Genomic DNA, 15,851 nt, shown 5'->3' on the forward strand with positions numbered 1-15,851 from the left:
TTTTTTTTAGTATCGGCACATTTACAAGGGAAAATACAAGCGGAATATAAAAGTAGGGTGATTTCAGATCATTCTTTGTTATACTTTACATATGCAACTTCTGAGAAAATTCAAGTGGCCTATCGTTGGAGGTTTAATACAATGTGGTTTAAAAATATGGAATTTATTGATTTTTTGAAAAAACAAATTAATTTTTTTTGAAAGAAAATTCTAATTCTGTTCAAAGTAAGTTTGTATTATGGGATGCTATGAAAGCTTATTTGAGAGGACAAATAATTAGTTATACTTCTAAAATAAAAAAGAATCGATTAGATCAGAGTCTTGAATTAGAGAAACAGATTGATGAGTTAGAAAAGGAATTTCAGAAAGATGCTACAGAAGATCAGAAAATAGAATTATCTAGGTGAAATTGGAATATAATACTTTGCAATCTTATCAATTTGAATGTGTGATTAATAGGACTAAACAACGGTATTATGAATGGGGAGAGAAAGCACATAAGGTATTGGCGTGGCAATTAAAGAAAGAACAGGTTTTGAGGACTATTAATGCTGTTAGACGGAATTCTCTTATCACATAAACCTCATGAGATTAATGATGAATTTTGTTCATTTTATAAAAAGTTATATACATCTGAAGAAAAACAAGAAACTAGATCGATTGATCTTTTTTTATTACAGTTGAATTTACTGATATTATAGGATGCAGACATACAGGAGTTGGAAGAACCATTTATTGATTCGGAAATTAAAACGGCTATGATAGAAATGCCGAATGGTAAATCGCCTGGTGATGATGGATTTTCAGTTGAATTTTATAAAATCTTTTATGATGATTTTTCTATAGTGTTTGGGGATGTATTACGTCAAGTTGGAGAACATTATGAATTACCTGAGTCTTGTTCTAGTGCTTTAATTACAGTAATCCCAAAAAAAGATAGAAATCCTTTGAAAGTATCTTCATATAGACCAATTTCATTGTTAAATGTAGATTATAAAATAATAGCTAAAATATTAGCGAATTGATTGGCTAAATTTTTACCTAAGTTGATTCATATGGATCAAACAGGTTTTATAAATAATAGATATGCTTCAGATAATATTCTGCACGTGATTAGTTTGATTAATAGATTTCGACAATCTTTAGATCACCCGATGGTGATATCTTTAGATGCAGAAAAAGCATTTGATAGAATTGAGTGGAATTTTTTGTTTAAAGTTCTGGAGAAATTTAAGTTTGGTCCTTTCTTTATTGATTAGATTAAGGCTTTATATAGTAAACCGGTAGCTAGAGTATTGATGAATGGCATGATTTCAGAACTTTTTAAATTGACTCGATCAACTCATCAATGTTGTCCTTTATCAGCAGCTTTGTTTGAGTTAGGGGGATTACATTTACCACATTTTCAAAATTATTATGAGGCAGCCCAACTTAAATTTATTAGTTCATTGATGGATTTGGAATGGCCTCCTAGTTGGGCCAAAATTGAGATGGCAAATATTTCTGAATTTGAAATACATCAATTTTTGTTTAGATGGAATATAAATTTGTTACAGCAACATAATGTGCCTATACCAAAACATTTAATGAAATTATGGATAAAGAAAAATAAAATGATAGGCTCTAAGGGTCAATTATTGGCTTTGACTCCGTTGTATAATAATCAACTTATTTCTTTTTCAATACACAATCGAAGTTTATTGCATTGGAGATTTAAAGGTGTGGAAAACTTGGGAGATTGTTTTAAAGAGGGTAAATTTTTATCTTTTAATCAGATGAGGGACAGTTTTGGTATTGATAAGAACTCTTTGTTTCTTTATTATCAAATTCAATCTTTGGTAGAACATACATTTGGTAGAGATACGATTTTACCTGAAATGACTAAATTTGAGACTTTTCTTATGAAGATACCAGAGAAGGGTTATATTTCATCTATGTATCAAATATTGCAGGATGGTATGGATGAAAAGGGTTGGGATAGATCTAAAAGTAAATGGGAAGCGGATATTGGTTTTATTTTTTCTGAGGATTATTGGTTAGATATCTGTTATGATAGTGTAACTAGATTGATAAATGCATGTTATGCAATGATTAACTATAATTTTCTACATCAATTATACTTAACACCTGAAAAATTTAAAAATTTAAAAAGTATGGTTTTCATGAATCAGATTTGTGTTTTAGATGTGGTAATTCTGTTGGAACTTTTTTTCATGCTGTTTGGTCATGTATACATATACAATCTTTTTGGAAGAAAATTCAATTGTTTTTAGAATACCAGTATAAGATTAAAATACCTTTAGATCCGACAGTATTTTTATTGGGTAGTTTGCAACCTCTGAAAGATTTGGGATTAGATAAATTTCAACTTGCTTTTGTATATTTAGTTTTATCTGTAGCGAATTGCTAGTACGTGGAAAGATACAAATATGATTGATATTAATAGATGGCATAATGAGATGAAATATTGTTTAATAATGGAAAAAAATTACATATGTTTCATGTGATAATTATAGTTTTTTTATTAATAAGTCATTTTTATACTCAGAATATTTACATTTCAATTTATGTTGATTGGATCTTAATATGTATGTTTAATTTTTTTAAAATATTTTTTCTTTTTTCTTTCTTTATGGCTCTCCTGAGGAGAGTTGGCTGAAGTGGGGGGGGGGGGTCTTTTCTTTTTTTCTATATATTAAAAATAACGTTCATGTTTATGGGTATATGTTATGTACTATTTTTTTTTGAACGAATAATTAAAGTTTAAAAAAAAATGTTTGTGCCAAATCTAGCTTTTGTGAATTTTTGTCGTCCATTTAGTGCTTGGAACAATTCTTCTGCCTTGGGTATGGGGTGTTTGGATATTTTGAGTGATGGATTGATGATGATTTTGTAATTGCCGCAAATGCGAATTTCACCGTATGCTTTTCGTACGGGTACGATGGGCGCTGCCCAATTGCTGTATTGCATTGGTTCTAATATGCCTTCATGTTTTAGTCTGTTTAATTCAGCCTCAATTTTTCCTTTCATAGCAAATGGGACTGTTCTGTCTTTGAAGAATTTTGTTCCTGCATTATTTTTTAATTGCAGTTTGGCTTGAACACCTTTGATTTTTCCCCAATTCTTGTTGGAAAACCACTGCGTGGTTGTTGAGGATTTGGTCGAGTTCTGGCTGGGAGGTATCAGTGTGGTTTACATTTAGTATTGAACCGATTTCCAGCCAGTCTAAGGGAATGTTTTGTAGCCAGTTTCTTCTGAGAAGTTCTGGTCCCTGGGTATCTACGAGAGTTTTTTTGGTTGCTGATGTTTGTATTGTACTTGGAGTGTAGATTTTCCAAACACTTTGATTCTATCTCCTGCTGCAGATGTTAGAGTTATTTCAGTTGTTTTTTTTTACCAGGAGGCGTGGTAGCAAGCATTCCTTTACATGTAACGGCATTAGGGACACCTCTGCCCCTGTGTCTAACTCCATCTTCAGGGGGTGTCTGTTTATTTTTAGCTATATAAAGATTGCTGTGTTTCTTCTGTTTATTCTTCATATGCGTAATGTCTCAGGAGCTTAAAGGTCAGCCATTGGGCTGTTATAATCATTGTTGCTAGGTTGCCTCTCTCTCTCTCTCTCTCTCTCCCTCTCTCTCTCTCTCTCTCTCTCTCTCTCTCTCCCTCCCTCTCTCTCTCTCTCTCTCTTTCTCTTTCTCTCTCTTTCTCTGCAGTTGTTTTGACTTTATCTGCCTGTTTATTTGCAGGCCACCTGCACTTTAGAAGTGGACATTTAGTTTTGATATGTCCCTCTGTTTTGCAATGGTTGCATTTAGAATTTTTGAAGAAATAGTTTTCTGGTTGGTGGTTGTATTTCCCACAATGGAAGCATTGTTGGCGGGAAGACATCCCCACCAGTAAGTTTGGTTGACCCACATCCAAGTTTTTATCTGCCATTTCAGAACTGCAGGAATTTCTGTATGCAATAAGTAATGTAGCGTATTGATGCATTCCTAATAATTTTTGCCTTGCTTGGCAATTTGCCAGCCCCATCACTAATCTGTCTCACAGTGCTTGATTTAGAAACTACTTGAAATGAACGTGCTCCAGCAGTTTGCGCAACGATGCCAGGTATTTAATTACTGTTTCTCCTGGTCCTTGTCTCCTTTCATAGGATCGTTGCCTTTCTGTCATAACTGGTGGTTTGGGACTTAAATGGTTCCTGAGAGCTGTGCATAATTCATTGAATGTCTTCGTCCCTGGAACCTCCGGGGACAGCAAGGTCTGCTGCCCATTGTACTGAGGAAGAGGGCACATTTGCGGTTTACTGGACCTTCCACAATATTGGGGGCTAAGCAGTAGTGGTTAAACCATTCTACGTAGTTATCCCAACTTTCTTCTACTTCATTGAATTCCGTAAACTTTGCCTCCGCCGTCTTGGCATACTTTCACCTTGATCTTTTGGCGGGAACTTGTTGGGGTTGTTAGGTAGTTGTATTATACCTTTCTTCTGTTGTTTTCTTTTTCACGGTTGATACATGGTGTTTGTGTAGGGTTGGTTTTATTCCTTGTCGCCACTGTTGTGTATGCACTCACACAATTAAGACTCGGAGATGTGATGCTTTCTCATCCTTTACTTCTATTAGACTAACCTGGCAACTGACACACAGGGCGATATCATGAAATCAGAGGGCAGGCTTATACCCAACAGTTACCAAAAATTCGAAAAATCAGTTTTCATGCAGTTAGATTTAAGGCTGGCCAGGAGGAATGTGATGTTTTGCTCTGCAAGTTTGGCCTTATCCTGTTAATGGATGTGGCCAAGGACAGAGAAATCAGTGTAGATAGTTGAAGATGTTGAAATGATTGACTAGAGGTAGCTCAAGTTTAGAACTATCCCAATATGTTTTAATTGTTTCCATTTTGCCTTTATCTTCTGTTGTATTTACTATATATTTCCTCTCTCGATCTTTTCTTCCCTCCGTGCATCACCCTCCCCCAACTTCTAATTGTCACTACCTGTCTCTCTACCTCCCACATCTCCTCACCTCTATCCAATCACCTCTGGAACCCTGTCCCAGCTTCTTTCTCCCTTTATATTTGTAATTTAATCTTCGTTTTAATAATGTGTCCTAACCTGAAACAATGACTGATCATTTCTACACATGAATGCTGCCTGACATGCTGAGTGGCTAGCATTTCTTTCTTTGCTGAAGGTTCCATTATCTTTAGCCTTCCTAACCTTAACCATCATGCAGCATTCCAATTCCTCCAATCCCCATCTTTGGAACTTGGAAAAAGAGATACTGTAGTATTGCTCAACTTATTTTCCACAGGGGTTGAAAATACTGTTGTAAATTTTGAATTGAAAGTAAGTGAATAAATGAATAAAATATTTTGCCATATACACAGGTGTTAAAGTGGACCTACGGCTCCTAAAACGCTTCCATCACCGCTGTCTCCGCTCCATCCTCAACATTCATTGGAATGACTTCATCACCAACATCGAAGTACTCGAGCTAGCAGAGTCCGCAAGCATCGAATCCATGCTGCTGAAGACCCAGCTGAGCTGGGTGGGTCACGTCTCCAGAATGGAGGACCATCGCCTTCCCAAGATCATGTTATATGGTGAGCTCTCCACTGGCCACCGAGACAGAGGTGCACCAAAGAAGAGGTACAAGGACTGCTTAAAGAAATCTCTTGGTGCCTGCCACATTGACCACCGCCATTGGGCTGATATTGCCTCAAACCATGCATCTTGGCGCCTCACAGTTTGGCGGGCAGCAATCTCCTTTGAAGAAGACCGCAGAGCCCACCTCACTGACAAAAGGCAAAGGAGGAAAAACCCAACACCCAACCCCAACCAACCAATTTTCCCCTGCAACCGCTGCAACCGTGCCTGCCTGTCCCGCATCGGACTTGTCAGTCAACAACGAGCCTGCAGCAGACGTGGACATTTACCCCCTCCGTAAATCTTCGTCCGCGAAGCCAAGCCAAGAATAGTCTTTTACTGTCTTGCCAAATATGGAGATGTTCTTCTTCACAATCAGCTTTAACCTTGCTGAATCATCACGTGGAATGGAATGTCCTCTGCTTTTCTACTTTTTTCACTACTTTAAGACTCACATTCTCACAAGTATAATGTACAGATACAATCATTTTTTTTATTTGCTGCAGCTTCCCAATTTAGTAAAACACACGCACATTCTTCTTCTTTGGCTTGGCTTCGCGGACGAAGATTTATGGAGGGGGTAAATGTCCACGTCAGCTGCAGGCTCGATTGTGGCTGACAAGTCCGATGCGGGACAGGCAGACACGGTTGCAGCGGTTGCAGGGGAAAATTGGTTTGTTCCATAAAGAGAAAAAATATATTGAAATATTATTGTGGTTAGTCTAACACTATTACAGCATCAACAACTCAGGTTTGAATCTGACACTGTCTGTAAGGAGTTTATACGTTCTCATTTCTACATGGGTTCCCTCTGGCTGGTCCGGTTTTGACCCACCCTTCAAAATGGAGGGGTTGCAGGTTAATTGGGGTATTTGGGCAGCACAGACTCAGGGCAGTGCCTGACACTGTGCTGAATGTCTAAATTAAAAATTAAATTAAAAAATGATGTGTTAGGGCTGTTTCTTTTAATGTTGTATAGCAATAATTTACAATTATATCAATGATTTAGATTAGCCATTCTCAGCAGAGGGCATATGGCTCCCCTGGGAACCAAAACACATTTAAGGGGGATGCAGACTAAAATTCTTAAAAAGGGGGGCCCCAAAGTGTATGGGGGGCATGGAAACAATGGACTAAATGATTTTTGGGGAATAGGCTTTGCTGTACAGTTGCCAAGCAACACAAGATTTTTTTCAAGGTTGGAGGCATTTGGAGATAGTCTAAAATGACCTTGATAAATGTGGAAAGTTAATAAAGCTTTTAGCAAATCATTGCTTCGACATGATTGTGCTTCACTGACATGGAACCAGCTTTGGCTATGAATTGTCTTCCACATAATTTTCCTCTTTTGTTCTATCACTTTCAATTCCAGGAAATAATCATTCACTCCAAAAAATTTTGATCCATATTTTTCGTGTCCGCAAGCACCCTCAGTTTGCTTTGAGTTTTCATAATGGGTAGTGAATGTATGTCACATTCTGCTAGCTTTTATTGAATGTATGTATTGTTCATTATTTTCAAATGCTTGGAAGATTTGCTTTCATTATATAACAGTTAACTTTTGTTACTTTCAGAAATAATTTTACACATTAGCTTTTCGCAAAAAAATATACCAGCAGTATTCAGAGAAACATTTACGGTATGTTTTCATTACATCTCATTAAAACACTTTTCTGCCCATGCTTTCAAATGAAAGCACAAAGCCAAGAAAGAGACTGTACATAAAGAGAAGATAAACCCTCAGATTACTTTAAATCCTTTTAAGATAATTTTTTTGAGAAGGCCAATGCTCAAACAGATTATTACGGAAACATCACAGAAATTTAAAAAAGGTATTTTTGCATCATGCAAGATCATGGTATTGATTGATAGAAGTGGAAATGCTCATAATGTCTGATTTTTCCTTCAATGTCAATAATAATATCTGACACCATGAACTTAAATACCAAAAATCTATTCAGTCAATTGCTTTGAATAATTCCACTGTTTCTAAAAAAAAATGATGAGATATCAAGGGACTTTGAAAAACATTGAGTCATTTCATTGCAATCCAAGAAATTCTCTTTACAATTAGAGAAATCCACTCTGCAATAGAATAAAGGTCTTCTCATGGCTCATGTCAGATTCTGAAATGGAAATGAGCTGATGGAAGAGATGTTGTTTACCTGAAGATTAAAGCAAATACTAAAAAACTGATGAACTTCTGGTTGGGTGTGATATGGAGTAGTCATCTCTATCACAGCTCTATACTTTCAGTATTCTTTTTTCCCATGTTTACCTTTTTAAAACTTTCAAATGGGTGTCAAATTTCATATTTCGTGTTTTTATCTAAATTGAAATGGATATAAGGAGTGTCAAGGTCAGAAAAAATGGAAAGAAGCATGAAACTCCGACTAATTCACTGGCAAACCTGACAACTGAGGGCTTCTTTGAACCACTTGAACAGATCAAAGCGTTGATCGCTGAAGAATTTAAGTTCTAAATGCTAGGTTTTTGGCATTGAAAAATCAACTTGCACTGTTCATTCGTTTTTTTTGAGACTTTCACAGGATAGATAGTCGATTTAATTTGGAGTGGTTGAAGGGAAAGAAATCGACACAATTTGATTGTATTTATTGTTAACATTTTTCTATCAATATACGATACTTTTTTAAAAATCCTGCAATAGATTTTTTCAAACTTTATGAGAAGTCTTCAAACTTTTGTGGTGTGTACTGTGATTTAGCCTAAACATATCTTTTTTTTGATCTGGTATGAAGAGCTGCAAGGGTAGGTAATGTTTATTATTTTGCTTTTTAGTGGGTTTCTAAATTTATTATTTAGTGCACTGTTGGTCTATTCAGCAGCCTTAGTGAGGTAGGACGAGAGGTAGTTTCTTGAGTGTTTTTATTTTGCATTGCCATGGTGTTTCATTGTTACAGGTTTTGGATTTGCACTTTCTGGTCTAATAGGGCCATGTGCAGACCGGAGGTTGTTGTGTATGTTGCATGAACTCAGCTCTGAACATGCACAATGGAATTAGTATTACTGTTAGTATTTGTTTTATAACTGAGTGATCATGGCTAATGCTATTAATTTCCTTAGTTGGAATGCAAAAGGCCTGAATCATCAAGAAAAATGGAGGGAAGTGGCCTCACATTTAAAACAACTTAAACCTGTGATTATATTTTTACAGGTAACACATATTTATGGCAGAGATGTTTCGCACCTGTTGTTGTGGTGGAAGGGGCAGTACTATTATGCTTCCTTTCAAGCTAAATCTAGAGGGATATCGATCTTTATTAATCAAAATATACCCTTTTGTATGCATAATATTGTTTTGGATTCTAATGGTCATTTTGTTATATTGCTTCAGGGAAATCACATGATAAAATGGTGGCTTTTGCAAATGTTTATGTTCCTAATGTTGATGATCTCATTTTTAATTTTTTTTAAACTTCTTTGCTGGATTTAAGTTTATAATCACTTATTCTAGACAGGATTTCATCTGCTGGTTGGACCCTATCCTAGATCATTCATCTTTTAACCCTGCCACATTAAACAAATCTGTCTTTTAATACATTCTTTTTATCAGAATATGGGATTTCAGATGTCTGGCATTTTTTAAAAATCCAACTAATAGAGTATTCTTTCTTTTCTCATGTTGATCACACTTATTCGTGTATTGATTCTTTTCTTATTGATAATCAATTAATTCCATTAACTCATTCTTGTGAATACCACAGTATTGTAATATCTTATCATGTCCCTGTTATATTATCATTGACTCTTCCTAATTTTCTTCAAGACACTAGTGCTTTATTTCAGTATTATTATCAGATAAGGATTTGTTAAATATAAGGAAGAACAAATAGTTTTCTGTATTGATACTAAAGTCTCTTTGGAACCTTTTCCTTAGTTATATGGTGTGGTGGATCACACCACTTAGTTCTCGAACCGTCATTTGGAGGTTCAAGCTCTCCCTAGTGCAGGAGCCCAGGACTCGAGCAGCAAACTGGCAGCGCAAGACTGGGCGGTTTCTTTTCCTCTCTTTGAGTTGGCAGGTTGGCTCGAATTTCAACTGTGGATAACAACATCTGAATTGAACTGTTGAATTATTAAACTTAATGTTTGGACCAAATTGTCTTTGGTCTTAGTCTTTTTAAATAATTAAACTTAGTGTTTGTACAACTCACAAACAACTACAGAGGTGACCTCAATGATCCAAAACTGCTTTTATTGGATTGCAAAATGCTGGAAGGAGACAATTCAGATCTACAGAATGCAGTTTCACTCAAACTGCCCACCTTCTGGACATCACAACCGCAAGTATGGTTTGAACAAGTCAAAGCCCAATTTCACATACACCAGATAACTGCCAATGCCACCAAGTACTACTATGTGGTCAGTGTGCTGGATCAGGAAACTGCTGGGTGCATCATCGATTACCTTTACCATCCACCAGCTGACAACAAGTGCAAAGGGATCAAAATACTCAAGCATACATTCAGTCTCTCCTGCCACAAAACTGCTGTACGTGATGGCCTAGGTGACTGCAAACTGTCCATGCTCATGAACGAAATGCTCACCCTAATGGATGGACACAGGACCTGCCTCCTCTTAGAACAGGTTTTCCTTGAGAAAATGCCTGAGGACATCTGGCTGCTCCTCTTGGATGATGATTTCACCAACCCCTGATGGGTGGCAGCTTGTGCGGATGTACTATGGCAAACCAAACAGCAAGGGGAAGCAACCATCAACCAGGTGGCAGCTGTGCCTCTCCAGGTGATACGGATGGCCCCAGCATCCATAGAAAGGGCATAGCAATGTCAGCCTCGAACAGCAGCAGTAAAGACAAGTGGTGCTACTACCACCAAAGATGAGGTTCCACAGCCCACCAATGCTGACCATCCTGCACACACCAAGGAATTGCCATGGCTGGCCATCATAGAGGCAACAGTGGCCAGCCAAAAAGATTGACTCTTCTACATATGGGATCATCATTCGGGGTGTCGTTTTCTGGTTGACACAGGAACGGAGGTCAGCGTTTTATCCCCCTTGAGCATTGACACACAACAGTAGCAGCATCAGGACACATGGGGTCTGCCGATTCCATTCCACTTCAACTCCTGCCATTTCAAGTGGACCTTTACTATTGCCGATGCCTCACAACTGCTGCTGCTCATCGACTTATTCTGGGTGCAAGCCCTGTTGGTCAATTTGAAAGGACAACATCTTATAAATTACAAGATGTTCAAATTGGTCACCTTGCGCCATGCCAGATTGACTGCACCCCACCTCAGCTTGGTGACCTTCTCTGACACCAAGTATGCCAGGATACTAGTTGATTTCCCAGACATCATAATTCCCCAGTTCAAAACAGCCAGCCCCAAACCTGGGATGCAACACATATCCCCACCGCTGGACTGCCACTCCATGCATGTGCACTCAGGCTGCCCCCTGACAAGCTTGAACTGCCCAAAGATGACTTTCACAAGTTGGAGGAAATGGGCAGAGTGCACTTCTCAGACAGCCCATGGGCATCCCCACTTCACATGGTCCCCAAAATGTCTGAGGGCTGGAGACCTTGTGGGGACTACCACCATCACAATGAGGTCACAACAGATGACCAGTACCCTTTCCCTCACATCCAGGACATCACAGCAAACCTGGATAGTGCCAAGGTATTTTTCAAGATCGACTAGGTACATGGCTACCATCAGATTCGAGTCCACCCGAACAACATCCTCAAGATGGCTCCCAGTGTTCCATTCGGGGTCCTTGAGTTCCTGCGCATGCCTTTTGGCTTAAGAATGCTGCCCAAGCTTTCCAAGGGCTTATGGACATGGTAAGCCTTGGGCTCGACTTTGTGTTCATCTACCTGACGACATCCTCATCACAAGCTGTTCTTGCCAAAAAGGCCGCGCACACCTATGACAGTTCTGCCAGAGGCTCAATGAGCGTGGCCTGGTGATCAACCTTGCCAAGTGTCAGTTTGACCTCACTTCCATCAACTTCCTCGGCTACCACATCAACCAGCATGGAGCAGTCCCACTCCCCTCCAAGGTCAAGGCCATTCGCAAGTTTCCCAAACCCTTCACTGTGAAGGAATTCCAAGAGTTTGTCGGCACGGTCAACGTCTATCACCGATCCGTGCCAGCAGCAGCCAGGATAATGCAAGCACTTTTCAAGGTCCTGGCCAACAAGCTGAAGGAGCTCATTTGGGACAATGCGGCCATGACTGCATTTTAGAATGCCAAGGAAGCGCTGGCAAAGGCAACAATACTGATACATCCACGGACCAATGCACCGACCACTGTCATGGTCAAAGTACCTGACACAGCTGTGGGCAGAGTGCAGGAGCTACTGATCAATGGTAGCTGGAAGCCCCTCACCTTTTTCAGTTGCCACCTGAGACTCCCTGAGCAGAAATACAGCACCGTCGACCAGGAGTTCCTTGCTCTCTACCTTTCCATTTGGGATTTCCGCTTCTTTCTCGAGGGAAAGGATTTCATGGCTTTCACTGACCACAAACTTTTTCCTTTGCCAATGTGGCTGATCCTTGGTCAGCCCGACAGCAGTGCCACCTGACCTACATCTTGGAATACACGACTTCCGTTCAGCACAATGCAGGCAAGAGCAACCAGGTCACAGATGTGTTATCCCACACAGCCATCAATGACATTCATGTTTTGGCCCCAGGTGTTGACTACATATGGCAGCTGCCCGGTGAGAGGATGAAGAGATGCTCACCTACCGTACTGCCATCTCAGACCTAAAGTTAGAGGATATGGTTTTGGGCCTGCTGACACACACTCCTCTGTAATATGTCTACAGGACAGCCAAGACCCTTCATCCCCGCTGCCTGGCGACGCCGGATCTTTGGTATGGTTCACGGCCAAGATCACCCTTCCATTTGGGCAACAAAGAAACTTATTTCAGCCAAGTTCATGTCGCATGGGTTGTGCAAACAGGTCAGTAACTGGGCCTGAGCATACATCCCCTGTCAAACCTTCAAGGTTCAGTGACACATCGAGGTGCCACTGCAGAACTTTGCCCTAACACACTGATGTTTTGACCACACCCACGTCAACATTGTGGGACTGGTGCACCCATCCAGAGATGTCACCCACCTTTTCATCATCATGGACAGATTCATGAGATGACCATCCCACTCTTGAACACCTCCACTGTGATCTATGCATGTGTCCTCACCGCCCATTGGATCGCCTGCTTTGGCTTTCTGACCGACATCTCCTCTGACAGAGGTGCGCAGTTCACCTCTGGGCTGTGGTCACCAATAGCCCGACTGCTTGGCACTAAACTGCACCACACAACAGCCTACTATCCAGCAAGCAAATGTCATCATAGTGGAACGTTTTCACCGGCACATAAAGGCCCAGGCTGGATGGACGAATTGCCGTGGGTCATGCTGGCAGATACATTGCCCGAAGAGAGGACCTGGCAACTTCCTCAGCCGAGCTGGTGTATGGCGCCTCTGCTTATGGTCCCAAGGGACTTCATCCCAGCAATGCATGGACATCAAGAACTGCCCACAACCATGCTGATGCGCCTCCGTGAGAAGGTGGGCACGCTTTCTCCAGTCCCAATGTCTTGACACAGTCGCACAACCACCTATGTCCCTCCTGACCTCCAGGACTCCCAGTACATTTTCTTTCACTGAGATTCTCACTATATACCTCTGCAAAAGCTATGCAAGAGGCCCTTCAGAGTAATGCGAAATGATACCATGGTTTTCATCTTCGACATGGATGGCAGACATGAAACTGTCTCCGTGGATTGTCTCAAGCCGGCACAGTTGGACATTTACCAACCATGTAGGTGGCACCACCCCACTGTAGAGGGTGTCCACCGTTACTACCAAACCCACCCTCACCTTGACAACCTAACCACCTCCAATACTCTGGTTCCGGGGGGTGGGGGTCATGTGGCGGATTGCGCCACTTTGTTCTCAAACTGTTGATCGGAGCTTTGGTCTCTCGCAAGAGTAGGAGCCTGGGACATGATGGGGTCCAAGCAGCAGATTGACAGTACATGGCTGAGCGGTTTCTTTTCCTCTCTCTGAATCGACAGGTCAGCTCGCATTTCCGACTGTAGATAATAACATCTAAACTGAACTGTCGAATTTTTAAATTTAATGTTTGGATTGAATTGTTAAGCAATTAAACTTGGTGTTTATGTGACTTACAAACAACTTCAATGGGATACTTTGAAGGCCTTTGTTAGGGGTCAAATCATTTAGTATACTGTTAATTAAACAAATTAAAGTTAGATCAACAATACGCTTAAACTAAAAATTCAGATGTATACAAAAAAATGGATTGAACTTAAAACTAAATTTGATATTCTCTCAACATATCCAGTCAAATGCCAACATTTGAAGTCTAAAAGTCAATTTTACCTTTATGGTGATAAATCTGGTAAGTTTTTGGCTAACCAGTTGAGAAGAATTGGTGCTAAGCAGTATATTACAAAGGTTTGTAAAGATAATAGTATAATGACCAGATCATTCTGAGATAAACAATACATTTAAAAGATTCTATTTCAAACTGAATGATGGTAAATCCCTAAGATTTCTTTAAATAGTCAAATTAGACTGGATGAATCTATATCACAAGAGGAAATAATGGTTGCTGTTACTTCATTACAATCTGGAAAGGCCCCTGGACCTGATGGGTTTCCTATGGAATTTTTCAAATTATTTTCTCAATTGCTCACACCTTACTTTGCAGATTCATTTAAACATGGTAAACTTCCAGATTCATTTAGTGAGGCTTGCATATCTATAATTGCAAAGAAAGGTAAAAACACAACCAAATGTTCCTCCTATAGACCAATTTTTTAATTGAACGTTGATACTAAAATGTTAGCCAATAGGCTGGAAACATTCTACTGTAGTGGCCTGTGGCCAATGCCTCAGGCTGACACAGGAAATGGCCATTGTGCAGCTTAATTGCCTGTTTCAATAGACATCTAGCAGAGCAGTGAAACTGTCCAATCATTGCAGGTGGATTGTGGGGTCCCCATTTGGACCCGGGCATCCAAGTTAACCAATCAGCAACTGGCCTGCTCAAGCCATGCCCCGGTGGTGACGTGGACGAACTGACTATAAAAGGCAGAACTGCCACTGAATAATAGAGTTGGATACACTCTACTGGTGTGTGTGTCTCTTTTCTCCTGCAGAATCAAGCAACAGCTTAGGGCTATAACTGAGAGCTATAAACTTGCTGTAGCTGTAGCGACCTTGCTACACTACCATCAGTTATTTCTGAACCGATACTCCTTTTTTAATATATCACTTAATGAATATTAAGTATTTGCTCTCAGGGAAAACTCCTTGGGATATTCTTTCATTGGATGCAGAAAAAGCTTTTGATCAGATAGAATGGGCATATCTGTTCATGAATCTTGAAAAATTTATTTTTGTTCTGATTTTATTACCCTATCTTGGTTTTACAATTACAAAGAATCATAAATATCTTTTTAAGGAGAATTATCTTGCTATGTTAAAACAAATTACTCATTGGTCACCTTTGTCTACATCCTTAGTTGGCTGTATAAATTCAATTAAAATGAATATCTCACCTAAATATTTATATCTTTTTCAATCTGTTCCAATTTTGTTCCTAAATCATTTTTTGACTTCCTTGATTTGGCTTTATCATGGAAAGGAAAGCATCCTTGCCTAAATAAAGTTTTTCTACAGAGATCAAAGAAAGATGGTGGTATGGCTCTGTCTAACTTTAGGTTTTATTATTGAGCAGTCAATATACAATGTCTTACATTTTGGTCTTTTTTTCATAATCAGTCTGACCGCCCATTATGGGTATCAATGGAGCTGAATTCCACCCCCCCCCCCACATTTTTCCAATTTAGCGCTTCTTGGCTCTTGACTACCACTTTCAACTAAGCTAATAGATAATTTGATTGTTAAACATTCTGTGAGAATTAGGAAACATTTTGCATTTTATAATTTCTTTCTTTCAAGCTCTATCATATCTAATCACTTTTTCCAACCTTCTTTGCATGATGCTATTTTTTAGAAATGGTATAGAGAAGGTATTCAAAGTTTTAAGAATCTGTTAATTGATGAACATTTTGAATCATTTGAACAGCTTTCTGAAAAATTTAATCTCCCCACGCCTCAATTTTTTAGATATTTGTAAATCTAGCATTTTCTTGAATCACAGTTTTCTTATTT

Source organism: Narcine bancroftii, chromosome 5, assembly GCF_036971445.1.
Source record: "Narcine bancroftii isolate sNarBan1 chromosome 5, sNarBan1.hap1, whole genome shotgun sequence".
NCBI classification, from domain to species: Eukaryota; Metazoa; Chordata; class Chondrichthyes; order Torpediniformes; family Narcinidae; genus Narcine; species Narcine bancroftii.